Consider the following 13,432-nt stretch of genomic DNA (forward strand, 5'->3'; position numbering starts at 1 on the left):
GGATTTATAGAAGAAAGACAAAGGAAAGACAATTTTCCTTCAAGTTTCTAATTACTCATACCATGATTTAGTTCAACTGTCTCAGGAATTCAACGAGTCTGATCTATGTGAAGACTCCATCTCGTTGATTACAAAGAAATTTGGAAACTATATAAAGAAGATCATAGACAAGAAGAAATTGGACAAGCAACTTAAACTTCCTAGCATCAATGCTCCCGAAAAAACTCTAAGGTTTCCACCTACTCAAGGACAATTTTGACCGAAGAATGATGGAAAGGTTCGATATGATGTTAAGAAAATAGACTTGGTTCAATGCAGAGAGTGTTCTGGATTCGATCATTATGCCAATGAATGTGTCAACAAAGGGGAAAACTATACATCTTTCTTTTCAAATTTCAAGAATAAACTTTCATTGCAAGTTAATCAACTTGGTGTTGCATGTGGTGTTGAAACACCTGGTAGGAATATGAAACGTCCACTACTTTTTAACTTTAAATACTACTAGAATTTTTTTTTCGTATTTTAAAATTAGAAACTGATCATTTAAAATACTCAACATTTTCATAAATCAAAATAGTTTAACATTTAAAATATCAAGTGCATAAAAACTCCCTAAATCTTCAATTAACAAAATTCAACTCCAACATTTACCATGATCCTCCTAACTTCAAAATAAATCATAAAAATCTCTAATAAAATCATTACAAAAGCTTTAAACTTTTAAATATCAAGCTAATGCGGAAAATAAAGTTCCTCGGGAGTGTACTGTGGAACTCGATTCACTCAAGCGCCAGTGCCTACCTCAATATCATCATCACATACAGCATTCAAACCTAGTAAGTCTAATGACTCAGGACGTTCTAAACATGAGTAGCAAATAATACATATACAATCACATGCATTAAAGTCATATTTTTATTCAAAATAAATTTGTAAGCATAATTTAATCATAAATCGTCAAATCATAAAGCTTTTAATCATTTATCCTTTTGGGTGGAATTTGATCATTGAAATTGACTAGGCTTTATCCTCTGGTCGACTGATCAGTCTTAGCTCATCATTGTGCATGGAGACGAGCACTAGGCACCGACATAAAATGAAAATACGAACGTTGGGCTCCCTTTGGGGCCTTCTCCCGTAAACGGGCTCCCTCTGGGGCCTTCTCCCTCACGATATTCCCAAAAATCTTACATCATATATTTTTTGTCATAGTCAATTCACATCGTTCAAAAAAATATTCCTTTTCTTTTTAATCATAAAATATCGTGTCATTTCCACATTCGAAAAATAGCATTCTAACAGCAGCCAGCAGCCACACTCTTCAAGGACACCCAAACTGAAACCATAGTCGTCTAAAACCCAATTTTCGTTCAACCATCTTACCCTCCTTTCTAGCCCTTACCTTTGCATCTATGGACCCTTAAACATATTGAAAAACGTCACTTCCCATAACTCTATCATGACAGCCCCTTTGTGCATCATAATCATGATTTTAAAAGCATGAAAACACAATTTTTATCAGGTATATGTCATAAAAACGAAAATAAAAGCAAGGTTTCATATTTTTCATGTAAACATGATTAAACACAAATAATATGATTTGAATGGTGCAAAAAAAGGTTTAGAAACGTGCCATTGCGTTTAAACCGCTCGAAATGCGAATACCGAAGTGGTGGAATTCGATGACGAACGGAGAACGATTTCTATTTTTTCTACCCTTTTTTATTATGAAAACCCCACAAAAAACTACCTTGGAATGGAAGGGAGTCGAGTGATCATTGTTTGAAGGAAGAACGAGAAAGAAAGTCGAAGAAAGAAGGAGAGAAAAAATCGAAAAATTCCTTGCCTTTCTTCTCTTATTCGGCCGCTGTTTTCCTTCCAAAATTTTTTTACGTGACTTTGTGTGTGTTTCGTGGTGTGTGTGTAGGTGTTTAGGTGTGTGTGTCTTTAGGTTTAAGTTTAAATAATTTTTAAAAAAAAAACAAAAAGGCTTTTTAATTATTTAATTAATGAACTTAATCAATCTTAGTTTTTAAATAATTAATTAGACCCATTAAGATTAATAAAATCATTAGGCCTCAAATTAAATATTTAAAAATACCTATTTTCAAAAAAAAATCCCTTACAAATACATAAAATTCATTGCTCCCACATATTAATTTAAACTTGATCTTAAAATTGAAATAATTCTTAAAATATTAAAATAAATATTTTCTTAACTAAAAATAAAAATTTAGCTTCTAAATCTTTAACAGTTTAATCGTCTTCGGTCCTCCATTCCAGCCAACTACCGATATTCGTCTGAAAATCTTTAAATCATGAAATCAAACAAATTTTTACAAAATTAATCATTTATTCACTCAAAATATATCATTCATGCATCCAAAATCATTAATTAAAATATTTTATTAATTTAATAATTTTCATGCATGTGGTCTACGTCGATTGATTTTCGGGCCGTTACAGAACACCTATCCAAATTCATCAAGTAATATCTGCCTCAAGATGACAAATTACTCTAATTCACGTGATCTAGAAATTCATGATGTATATGAAGAAGAAATGACCTTAGAAAGTGTACAAAAACTCTATGAGGAACTTTATGCTGATTGGATCAAAAGGAACAAACCGAACTCGATCATCTCAAAGGAATCATCGAGTTGAAAAGTTATGTCACTAGACTTGAGGTGATTTTAAGTAAGAAGCACCTGGAGATGGAAAATATCAAGGCTGATCTAAAAAAATTGGCGCAAACTCTTGCTAAGTTCAACTCAAGATCAACCAAGCATACTCCATAGTGATGATGGGAAAGGATAGCAAAGTCGGTCTGGGGTTTAACAATAGTGTGTTTGAAGTTAGAGAATCATCCAACTCAAAATCTCAGCCAACTATTTTTGTGAAATGAAGTGTTGATAGTGTTGTTCCAAAAGACACTCATTCGGTTAAAAGTCTACCAACAAAGAAACAAGATACTGCTCAAAAGCCTAAACAAAGGAGACGTCCCTTTTTATGTCACTATTGTTTTAAGCCTGGTCATATCAGACCTTATTGTTTCAAGTTGAGGAATGACTAAATGAGCCGGGAGACAATTCGGATTTTTCACGAAGTGTCGCAAAACACCAGCCGCAACACCTTCGTCAAGAAACCTTCAACGAAGAAGATTTGAGTACCTAATGCTGAAATTCGTTGTACTGTTGTTTATATATCATTATAAACTAATGTTTCAGGTATCTGATATTTCGATAGTGTATGCTCATGCCACATGACAGGTTCAAAAGACTTCTTTACTGATTATGTTGAACTAAGAAGTGGCCGAGTAACCTATAGAGGTGGTACAGAAGGAAGGATTGCTGGTAAATGGATATTGAACTCTGATGAACTTCCTAGAATTCACAATGTGTTCATGTCAAGGGATTTAACTCAAACTTAATAAGCATTAGTAAATTATGTGATGATGACCTGCATTTAAGTTTTACAAAAAGACTTGTGAAGTATTTGATAAAGATAACACTTGTATCATGACAAGTACTAGATCGGCTGATAATTGCTATCAACTTTCAGAAGAACATGCTTACAGACATATGAAGGTAAGTGAACTAGATTAGTGTCATAAAAAATTGGGTCATGCAAACTTCAAGACATTGAAGAATCTAAGAAAACATGATGATGTGCGAGATCTAGCAAGAAAGACAATCAAGGATGATTTAGATTGCCTGCTTGAAACATATGAGTCATTGATCAACACATATGTTGTGCATGATGTTGTGACACCAAGGATAACACCCTTACTAAGAATGAAAGAATCCGATGATGATGATTAAATTAATGAAACAAATGATAATGATTATGGTGTGAACAAAATTGGGAAATACATTCCTAGAAAAATCTAGAAGGGTCATTCCTCATCTCAAATCATAGGAATTGCATACGGAGATATGCAAACTCGACGAAAGGAGAAGGTTTATTACCAAAATATTATTTGGTTACTATGCATGACTTCCGCATACTGTCAGGTAAGACACTCAAGCTTTATTTCACACATTGAACCAAAAACATTAATGACCCTTAAAAGATGAATTTTGTGTTAATGTTTTGTGCACGAGGAACTTGAAGAGTTTGTCTGGATTTTCAAGTAAAAAATTGATGAATCGGGAAATGTTTTTAGAATTAAAGCTAAGTTTGTTACTCAGGAGTATACGAAGGTTGATGGGGTTGATTTTATGAAACATTATCTCACGTAGCCCACATTTAGTCAGTCCGACTCTTGCTTGTCATTGCAAGTCATATGAGGATTAAAATTTATCAAATAGATGTGAAAATTGCTTTTTGAATGACATTTTGAATTAAGAAGATTATATGAGTCAATCGAAAGGATTTGAGGATCCATATCACTTGGACCATGTTTACAAGATAAAGAAGGTTTTGTGTGGACCGAAGCAAACTCCAAGTGCATGGTATGTTATGCTAACTAAATATCTGCTTAACATTCGCTCGAAACAAGGTGAGATCGATAAAACTCTTTTTATTCAAAGTTCAAATGATGATATATTCATGCGTCAAATTTATGTTGATGATATAAATTTTTGCGCTTCTTCAAAAAAGCATGTGTATAAATTTGTGGAATGTATATCTTCGACATTTGAAATGAGATTGGTAGTTGAGTTAAGTTTCTTTCTTGAACTTCAAATTAAACAATCGCATGATAGAATTTTTCGATGTCAAAGCAAATATGCTAAAAATATGGTGAAGAGATTCTCAAATGAACATGTCAAACACATAAAAACTCCTACGGGATCGAGTGAAAAACTGGGTAAGGACGATGTTACCGAAGTTGTTGACAATACCTTGTACCTCAACATCATTAGCAGTCTTTTTTATTTAACTATAAGCCGTCCTGACATAATATTAAGCGTCTATCCATGTGATAGATATCAAGCTAATCCTAATATCACACATTTAAATGTTGTAAAACTAATTTTGAGATACATTACAGAGACCGTAGATTTAGGGTTATGGTGCAAAAAGGAAACTAACAAAAATTTAGTTTGGTTTAGTTATTATTATTGGTCTGGAGATTTAGATGATTGGAAAATCAGCACTGGTGCATACTTTTTCCAAGGTAATAATTTTGTCATGGACAAGAAACAAAACTGTGTATCCATTTCAACTGCTGAATTTGAATGTGCGCACTACAAGAAAAACGCTAATACGACAACGGAACCATTTAAAATTGTTGTAACTGAGAGTGTTGTTGAAAGTGCGTTCAAAGACAATAATTAAAAACCGTTGTCGTAGCTATCATATTGCGATGGTTTTTTTAAAAAGAAAACCAAAAAACCGTCGCTAATTAGCAACATTTTAAGATATGGTTTCCGTCGCTAATTAGCAACGGTTTTTAACTAAATCATCACTAATTAGTGACGGATTTTGATTTAAATCGTCGCTAATTAGTGATGGTTTTTGACTAAATCCATCCCCACGTAAAAAAAATATTTTTATAATTTAATAAATATGCCAAAAATACTTACAGTATGACTAAACTAATAATATTCATGATTTTAACGAATACTTAGAAATTTACCAAAATTTGAAGCGAAAAAACTTATCTTATTTCGAATTTAAAATCATCTAAGAGTGAAAAATTTATGGTGTGAAGAAAATGGACCGAGGGTGCGGATATTTATAGACAATTTGCGACGGTTTTTTATTCAACCGTCGCTATTAGCGACATTTTATGTTTAAACCGTCGCTATTAACGACATTTTTTAATAAACTATCGCTATGAGTGACAGTTAAGCTAAAGCTGTCGCTATTAGCGATGGTTTGTTAATAAAAATGTCGCAGTTTTTAAATTAGCGACAATTTTTGTAAAATTAGCGATGATTTTAACAAAAACCGTCGCTAATTTAAATATAGCGACAGTTTTTTAAAAACCATCGATAAATTTAAAAAAACCGTCGCTAATTTAAACATGCGACATTTTTATCTATTTAGCGACGATTTTATCAAAACAGTCGCTAAATATAACAATATTTTACAAAAATCTTTCTTGTTTGTCCAAAAAACACGCTAACCGACAACGATTTTCTAAAACCGTTGTCGATTATCCAAAAAAACACGATAATAGACAAAGGTTTATAAACCCATTGTCTTTGTCCCTAAAAAAAGCTCAAAGACAGCGGTTTTTAGAAAACCGTTGTCTTTGAGCCCCATAAAAACGCTAAAAGACAACGATTTTCTTTTGCATAAAAAAAATGCTATACGACAACAGTTTTCACTAAAACCATTGTTAAAAAGTATACGACAACGGTTTTAATGAAAAACCGTTGTCGTTGGTGCGTTGTTGAAAGGGTTTTTTCTTGTAGTGACGGCAGCTGGTAGCTGTTATTAAAACTCTTGAGCATGAACGGAATGGTAGAAGACTACGGTTTCCACAATGGGACCTTGATTTTTTACTGTGACAACTCGAGTGAAATTGACATTTCAAAAAATTCAGTACAACACTCACACATACAACAATCACACACACAATACATTGACATCAAGCATCACTTTATTCGAGATTTGGTTGAGAAGATAATAATCTGAATGGAATTTGTTGGAACTGATAACAAATTGACATATATTTTCAAAAACCATTAGATTTCAAGAGATTTTTCAACAGTAAGAAGTCTCTCAGTTTGTATGCATGATAATCACTCGTTGATGTCAACATCTGGGACTACACTCAACATGCATATGCATTTATAGAATGTTAGACATATTGCATTAACTCATCCATCCTGTTATGTGAATTTTTTATATTGTGATGACTATTTCCTAATGTGCTTTCAGTTTCTCAGTTTTATTTCAATCAACACACGTGGCCATGAGATGTGCTCTGACTAAGTCACAAATTAGTTGAGGGATGTTCTGTAATCAATTATCTTGCCCCATGTGAAAAGTGACTCGAGAAGATTGAGCAAAAGCAAAAAAAAAAGAATCTTGTTCTGTATCAAAAGAAAATATGAAACGACATCGACCTTTTTTTGTTGCATAAACTCGAAAATACCAAATAAAATAAACTTAACATTTTCATAAATCATAATAATTTAACATTTGAAGTCTCGAGTGCATTAAAAGTCCTAAATCGTCAACTAACCATAATTCCTATGTCAACCTTTAAAAAGATCAACTAACCCATAAAATAAAGCATAAAAACGTCTCTAATAAATTCCTTAACATAAATCTTTCAAATCTTTCAATCGTCAGCACCTCTCATAATATCATCAAATCATGTATTATACAAACCTAGTAAGTCTAGTGACTCAGCACGTTCTAACATGAATAGAAAATAATACATATACAATCACAAGCATTTAAAAAAGTCATACTTTTATTTAAAATAGTTTTTAAACATAAGTAAACTATTTAAAATCATTTTCAGCATAATTAAATCGTATATCGTATAATCTTTTTAATCGTAAAGCTTTCAATCATTTATCATTTTGGGTGAAGTTTGATCATTGAAAGTGATTAGCCTTTATCCTTTGGTCAACTGATCAGTCTTCAACTCCATATGATCCATGGGGTTGGGCACTAGGCTCCACCGTGGAAATACGCTCGTCAGGGTCCCTCTGGGGCCTTGTCCCTCACGACATCCCCACAAAATAGTAAGTTCATCGTTCCTTCGGATCCCCCACATAGCATATATCGTTTTTCACAGTCAATTCACATCCCTCAAAATATTTTTTCTTTTCTTTTAAAAATATAAAATAACATAGCTTTCAAAAAATAACATTTTAAACAGTAAAAATTGCACAGCTTTACCATAAATCATAAAATATCATATTTTCATGAAAATCATCATTTCAAATCATAAAATATCATTTAGCATGCGTTATGATCCTTCAAGACGCTGCCAATCTTTTACGTATTACCCAAGTGTAAAATGACCGTTTTGCCCCTAGACGTAATATTTCTCGATTTTCTCTTTTTATTATGTTTAATGACATGGGCTTATCCCAAATAATTATTTATGCTTAAATATAATTTTTTTCATAATTTTATTTATCTTAATTCGAGACTTTTCAATTAATTCTTTAGTTAACTATTCGTGAGATATTTAATTCCCGAATAAATTCAAAACTTAATATTTTCTTCCCAAATTTCAAACATAACCTTTTTAATACCTGATATACCCTTGTGAGCTATGAACCACCCTCGTGGACCCATGGTTCCAATCTGTATTCATGTAATTTTAAATATGACCTTCAATCGAACACACCGAGCCATGCCCGAGCCACATCGAGCCAAACCCTAGCCAACCCATCTAGGAACCCTCCTGACCATCCCTGATCCTTAGGACATGACCCTAGCTCGCTCAAACTCTCCTGAACAGAAGACACAAAGCTGCACGTGACCTTTCCCTCTCTCCTAAGACTCTTGGCTAACTAGGACTCTTCAAGCCGAGCCACCAACAAGCCCACATGACCCTTACTGACCCTGGACCACGCCAGACCCAACCAAGCCCAACCCAAGCCCCTGACCTCACGCACGAAGCCCTGCCCGAAGATACAAGCTACGCGCACCCCACGGCTCCTGCTGCTATCTTGCGTGGAGGTTTCTACCTAGGCCACCACCAAGCCCAGCCCCTCATAACCCTCACTGGACCATCCTAAGGCACCATCTAGACCACCTAGCCCAGCCCCATAAAGAGCCGAAAGCCCCCTAGCCCGAGACTTACCTGAATGCGCATGGGGGAGAGTCCCAACTCCCATGGACACTTACCTAGCGTTTCCCTCGATTCCTAGCCATGATAGGACTCTTACTAAGACCTAACCACATCCCATACAAACCCTCCTCAAGACCTCGTCGAGCCCCATCACCCATTCACCCTAGTCGAGTCCCTTGAATCAAGCAAAACCCATGAACCCTCGGCTTCTCTCTTACCTTGCCATCACTCGGTTCCAGCCTTATTTTTCTTTAATTTGTTCAGGTTCCATTCATAATTCATCTTATGTTGGCAGCGAAACCCTCGGGAATCATAACGTTTCAAAACCAAGTATTAGATCGTTGAAACTTTGAAAATATTTTACAAAACGTTTAGCAATTAAAACTACAATATTTTTCATGCAAAAATACATAAAACATGCATATAATAGTTTGAATGATGCATCAAAAAGGTTTAGTAAACGTGTCTTTGCGTTTAAAACGCTCGAATACGTGATCGTCAGCGGGGAAGGACGAAAGGGCGACGAAGACTCCTAGCTTTTCTCCCTTGTAAATTTCGAAAATAATGTGTGTGCTGGTGTGTGTATTTCAGCTGATAGGAGGTTGAATTGTGGTGTTATGAAAGCCTAGGAGTCCTATTTATAATTTAATTAACATGATAATGGGCTTTGGTTTTGGGCCTCCAAGTATAGGAGCAATTGGGCATACTTAAAATAATTAAATTGAGCCAAATAACTCTAATTTAATACAAACATAAAATTTTATAAAAATTACTTTTCATAAATAATGCATTTGATATTTTAAAAGTCAATTGTTTGCCCAAAACCGGCTTTTCGGATAAAATCGAGCTCGACTCGTAAAATAATTCGAACTACCACATTTTTAGAAAAATTAAATCATTTTTAATCATATTAGGAAGCCTTGAAAATATTTAATGAAAAATAATTATTCTAGTCTTGGTCGTCCTCGGTCTCCTTTCCCCTGACTATTATCGAATATCGGGTAAATTCCTTCAATTTCATGAAATCATGTCATACAATCATTTAATCATGCAATCATATCTTTAATCATTTAATAAATATCATGCAAGAATTTAAAATCAATTAAATAAAACTATTAGGAAATTTAAATAATTTTGGATGCATGTGGTTTATGTAGGTTTGGTTTTTCGGACGTTATAAAATGAATGAAAAAAGCTACCTAAGCGAGTCCAATGAAGAATATTCTTTTAGTGTGGGAGCTACCTCTTTTGAATCATAAAACAAAGATCATAACATAAGAAAAAGGAAAAACTACCTGGAGGATTTCAATGAAAATCATTCTTCTAGTATGGAGCTACCACCTCTGGATAAAAATAAATAAATAAAGTGTAAATGATCTCTGTGTGTGCAGGAAAATCAAAATATTTTTTAAAATTGAAAGTGTTTCTAGGAGATGTTGCCAACGCCACATATAAACATCTTACAATTTGATCACATGCTTGACATTTCTTAAATGTATCATATTCTAGATATAACTAAGACATGCATGTTAATGGCTATGTGATTTTCTCTCCATCAGTGAGTTATAGAATTTGAACTTGTGACATTTGCATTAAACCCTTTTTTCGGACAGGATCAATTGTCTTTCTATAGAACCTAAGGGATGAAGTCAACAAAGGAGTTGTAATCTTTATTATTTTGAATATTTGAGATTTTCCATGGATTAGTGGGTTGAGTCAATGAGGTGTGAAATGTAGATGTTTTTCTTGAAATATATTTGCACAGTTCGTTTTTTTTACCGTTGGGTGATAGAGTAAAACTGGATTAATTTTGGGCATATTTTTCAGTAGGAGAATCTTTTTTTCTCTCTATTCGAACTCTCATTGCCCGCATTTTTCTTTCTTTCATTATTCGCGTTCTTTAAGCAAATTATTTTAAAAATTAGCGAAATTTTTATCTATATTCCTCATTCATATTTCACAGATGGCTGGAATTGGATATAATCCTCTTGATATTCTTAAAGAAATGACTGCAAGCGCCGGTATTCCACCCCATGTGGCAACAAAGCCTTCAGAAACACTACTATTGATTCTCTTCAGATGGTTGCGGTCGCTGATGACCCAGTTATGATTGAAGTCATTGCCCCTAGGGAGCTGGGTAATGCAATTGATATGGTCAATCCATCGGATTTTTAAGAGCTGGATCGTGTCTTTCCTGTTCTTCCACAACCAAGACGATCAAAGCGTCAGGCAGGGTGTGACATTGATTTCGCCGCATTCAAGAAGTTATGATCATCGTCCTCCACTGGTAATATTCTAGATCCTGATTTCTCATCTAGAAATTATTCTGATGATGAAGATTTTGAATTGGTCACAATAAAAAAATATGTTGCTGCTGAAAAGAAGACGTCCCCTGCTGCAGCTGTGAAAGAAACTATGGTTTCTTATTAACCAACTAATCCTACTAAGGACGAGAGTCTCTGGCTAAGTTTCTTGTACGGTTAAAAGAAAAAAAAGGCTTGAAGATAAACACACCAGAGACTGAAGCGCCCGATGAAAAGAAATGTTGCAAGTGTTCAAAGAAAACCGCCCTTGGAAATCTGATGATTCTACTTCTGATTAAGTTCTGACTCAGATTCTGAGGAGTTTTCTAGAAAACATGGTAAAAATGATGATGTTGATAGTGAGAATGAAGAGGGTGATGATGAAGAGGGTAGTGCTGCTGATGCTAGTCTCGATGTTGAGAACGATGTTAACGACACCATGGACAAGATTCATATTTCGGACTATGACTTGAGGAAATCATTTTCCACAAAATTTTATTTTGAAGTGCTCTTGCTATGTGGTCCCTTTACATTACTGCAAGATTGATTGATGAGCAAAATGTTGATATTGATGCGTACGGAAGGCAAAATTTGATTGAGTTTTTCAAAACTATGGGACTTCTTTCAGTTTTGAGCGTTGTGGCTCTTTACTCAAAAAGACCTATCCTGGAATTTTAATCAAATCTCTCATCCAATGTGGGTGATGACAGACCAGCAAAATACAAACGTGTGTTTGTCCACGATCAGGTATACAATTTCAATCACTCTATTATCAATGCATTCTACAATACTGCCGTTGGCGATGAAGAAGGAATGGCTCTTGACATTAATGAAGTTACTGCGAGCCTCACTGGAGGTTTGATCAAAAAATTTCTGGGTTGTCCTATATGCCTGGCATTTGCTGCAAATCTGACATCATTTTACTTAGTTATCCATTGGACTACGATCTGAAAATGGACTCCATCCACAAATAATACAGTGGTTACCAAACCGCAGTCCATTGTTCTTTTCTCAATTGGTAATGGGAGTACCACATTTAATTTTGGGAGGTTGGTTTTTAAAATCGTGCTACAGTTTGTAGATAATGGATTAAAAAAACGAAGCTGCCTTTCCCCTCTTTGATCTATGGGATTTTAAAATCACAGGGTTTTGTTCGTGATTTGGGGGTAGAACGTTCTGACTTCAGTGATGTGGTGAAGATTGCTTCTTGATGTTGTTGTTCATTCTGGAGAAAAAAGAGGAGATGAAGATGTTGAAGCTGCTGCAAAAATGTTCGAGTCTACTTGTTCTGACAATGGTGAAGCAGGATATACTTATGTTTTTGTAAAAATGTCAGGGTCTGCTGGTTCTGACCATGGTGAAGCAGGAGATATTGTTGAGCTAACTGAAGGAAATGTTTCGTAGATGGTCTAGATGGTTTTTATTATTTTTTGTTGCTCTATCTGGTTAATGTTAATAGTGTCATTATTATTTTATTATTGAATAAAGGTTGTTTTAGTTCCGTGTTGTAGACACTGCTAACATGATCAAATTCAGGGGGGATATGTTTCCAAATGCAGAGGGAGATAAATTGTGAGTTGCGTGCTAACTCATGGGAGTTCTGTTGATTATGTGTTTTGTCCAGAAAGAGAAAAATGGAGATATTGAAAGAAATATATTTTATTCCTTAATTATGTTTTCCTCAAGATAATATTGTGTTTATTAAATTATAGAGTTTTTCTTTTCTAGACCATATATATTTATGATAAGAACTCTAGATATAATATTATTATTTAAAAATTTTATTTTCTAATAAACTATGGTTTCATATCTTGTAGAATTTTTTTTTATGGAATAAACTCCAGGGAAAATGTAGCTAATAAATAATCAAAGACTGCTGCTTTCGAAGTGAGACGGAGAGAGAAAGAGACGCCGTATGAGAGCAATCACGAGAGTTGAAGATTTATATCGAAGAGATTAAGTGCTCAAACCAAGGCGTATAATGTTGTTGTGGAGTGTTGAAGACACGCAGACACAATACCTAATCACATTGCTGATTAGTGGATTGTTCATCAAATAGAATTTCGACTTTACAAATCTTGCATCTGTAATTTTGATTATTTGGTTTTATAAGTGTTTTGGATATATTTTGCTCGTTCACTGTGTTAAGGGAGTTAGTTTTTCTTTATTCGCTAGTATTTGTTTTCTAAACTGACATTTTTTCTAGTGAATTTTTTGCCTTGACGTACGTACCGCACAAATGTATTCACTTACGTATAATTCTTTGTCTCTTGTTTAATTACGTAAATTTTTGTGTGTTGAAATATTCTACTGAAAGTTATATTAAATGTTACAATACCGCACACTACACTTAACTCTGAAACATACAATTACTTTAATAAACAGTACGTTTATGTCATAGACCACTTATGTGTTT

This window comes from Primulina tabacum, chromosome 16 (genome assembly GCF_025594145.1).
Source record: "Primulina tabacum isolate GXHZ01 chromosome 16, ASM2559414v2, whole genome shotgun sequence".
NCBI classification, from domain to species: domain Eukaryota; kingdom Viridiplantae; phylum Streptophyta; class Magnoliopsida; order Lamiales; family Gesneriaceae; genus Primulina; species Primulina tabacum.